The following is a 2,770-nucleotide window of genomic DNA, read 5'->3' on the forward strand; positions in this document are numbered from 1 at the left end:
AAAGGCACTTGTGTCAGTGACATGTAAAAGGCACTTGTGTCAGTGACATGTGAAAGGCACTTGTGTCAGTGACATGTAAAAGGCACTTGTGTCAGTGACACGTAAAAGGCACTTGTGTCAGTGACATGTAAAAGGCACTTGTGTCAGTGACACGTAAAAGGCACTTGTGTCAGTGACATGTAAAAGACACTTGTGTCAGTGACATGTAAAAGGCACCTGCTACACTTATAAAATGGTTGGCATTAGGAAGGGCATCCAGCTGTAGAAACCACATCAAAGCAGATGACTGGAGCCTGGTACAGCTCTCTGGCTTACCAGTTCCAGTCAAACTGTCTAACCCATGCCAGCTTGGAAAGTGGACACTAAATGATGATGGAGATGAGGATGATGATGATAAAGTTTTTGATGTTCCTGGTGGAGACTGGTAGTTAAGGTTTAGGATGTGGAAAGCTGGAACTTTGGCTAGGAGATCAGGGGATGTGGTAGAGGGCACTGATCAGAAATGAATGTAGAAGGAAGTAAAGAATGGGAAGACTTTGAAAAACACAGATGAAGATGAGAGAAGAGAAAATGAGAGTAAGTGGGTTGATGAAGGGGATGTGAAGGACAGAACAAAATGGGATTACTGGCATAAGAAGTTATGAGATAAGCAAGGAAAATGTTCTTAAACTTCCTATTGCTGCTGTTGAAATTAAAACAAAGTTGTTCCTATTGTTTAGCCTTGAGTATAATTTCTATTTATTATTCTTACTGAAGGTGTTTTTGGTTAGCAACACAACAAAAAATATTGGAGTTTCTTATACATAGATAGTATTCCTTAAGAAACCTTTTTTCCACATTTTAAACTCCCCAAATTAGGGGATTCTTTATACACGTTAAAATACGGTAATTACCTCTTTAAAGTCTACAGTCACTGGAAATTATGTTAATAGATATTATACATAATTATATAATAAAGTGATTAGCTGGCAAAGTTGTTATCATGTGAGACAAAATGCTGAACAGTATTTTTCTGGCTTTTTTTTATATTCTGAATTTAAATTACGTTAAGGTAGACTTTGCCTTTCATCTTCTCAAATTCGATAAAATAGGTACCAGTTGAGTACTGGGGTTGGTATAATTGACTTGCCATCTTCTCTTAAAACTGCTGACTTTGTACCAAAATTAGGAGAAAAAAATAGTTTGGAAGAATTGTGAATAATTATTTTAAATGTAAATCAATTTGTCAGCAAGCAGGTATGAAATGAATAAATAAATAGCTAAATATAACATATTTAAGCCAAAGCAAAAATCTTTACAAGTTTTAAAAACGATTAACAAATTCCGTTTTCAGTCAAATCAAGGAATGATATAAAAAGGAAAGTTACCTACCTTGAATTTGCATTTTTTTTTTTTTTTCGTTTTTAAATTCAATTATTTCATTTCACTTTCATGTCTTCATTGTTTATAACTAGATTTATCAAGGAGATCAAAGCGCATAGTTTAAATCCAATTCAGTTCATGAATTTTCTTGTTCTCGAAGCCAAAGGCGTTATTTATATATTTTTAAAAGCAAGTTGTTTAACTCTGAAAATAAATGTACAACTTCGTCGGCGATTCTTCTGTTTTCCACTCATTTTTTTCAGGTCGCTACATTAAATTATCTCCCCTAGACTCTTCACAGGGAAAACTCATAATTTGTTTACGTTTAGTAGGTTACATGAACAATTTACCATCAGATCTTGTTAAATGTCTTCTAACCACTTGAAATTTTTCAAATTTCAGCAAATTATTTTTAAAAAATGTAATTCTGATGATGAAAATCGCAATTATTATTTTTTTTACTTTCTAGAAACAAATAAAGAAATTACATTTAAAGTTATGTGATTTTTGCCAATTGAAAACTTCTATGTCTGTTGATTTCCATTGCTATGGAGATTAGCAGACACGAAACCTTTACATGATCTCATGTTGGCGGTGGGATCTGGGTTGCAGTTGATATGAACGTCAGTAGTGACAGGGATACTGTTATGTCTAGCGTGTCTATTATGTGTGAGGCATTCTTGTATAGTTATGCCCTTATATATGTGTGTGTTGTTATATGTATTTCATTTGTGATTGTTGTTGTTGCTGCAGGTGCACGATGTTATTGTAGTTATTGTTGTCATCGTTGTTGTTGTTATTTTTGTTGCTGCTGTAAGTATTGTGGTTTTCTTGGTTTTGTATGTTCATATTGTCGTTGGTGTTGCAATGTCCTAATTTCCAACTCATCATAGTGAATCCATTCACAAGGCTTTGATCAGCCCAGCTATAGTAGAAGACACTCGCTCAAGGTACAGAGTAGTGAGGTAGAACCCGGAACCATGTAACTGAGAAACAAACTTCTTAACCATGCCTGCACTAATACACACACACACATACACACACGATTTCATATTATATTATATTATATTATCACACCTGTCTGATGAATGGTTATGGGAAACTGAGTAACAGCTTGTAAAGTTTATTGCGGCTTCAATAAAATAGTATCTATCTATCTATCTATCTATCTATCTATCTGTATGTATGTATATGTGTGCATGTGTCTATATATATATATATATATATATATATATATATTGATAGAAAGGACAACAAAAGAAAGAAAGAAAGAGACCTCGATATTATGTAAATAGAGGAATTTATCTGTAAAAATATGTGACACTTATTCGGTAGCCATGATAAAACTCTGAGTTTCAGATTCCGGGGTGGGAACCCACGCCAACATCTCTTCAGTTATCTGGCCATT

The 2,770-nt window shown here is 34.0% G+C and overlaps 1 long non-coding RNA gene across 2 annotated transcripts in view; it reads right to left on the minus strand.

Moving 5' to 3' along the window:
- Window positions 1–2,364, minus strand: part of LOC128249371 (uncharacterized) — a 146,403-nt gene extending 144,039 nt beyond the window's left edge. For both annotated transcript variants that reach the window (XR_008265473.1, XR_008265474.1), the window contains exon 1: window positions 1,372–2,364. This is a non-coding gene — a long non-coding RNA (uncharacterized LOC128249371). The remainder of the gene's footprint in view (window positions 1–1,371) is intronic.
- Between the last annotated feature and the right edge of the window lie 406 nt (window positions 2,365–2,770).

Source organism: Octopus bimaculoides, chromosome 14 (genome assembly GCF_001194135.2).
Source record: "Octopus bimaculoides isolate UCB-OBI-ISO-001 chromosome 14, ASM119413v2, whole genome shotgun sequence".
NCBI classification, from domain to species: Eukaryota; Metazoa; Mollusca; class Cephalopoda; order Octopoda; family Octopodidae; genus Octopus; species Octopus bimaculoides.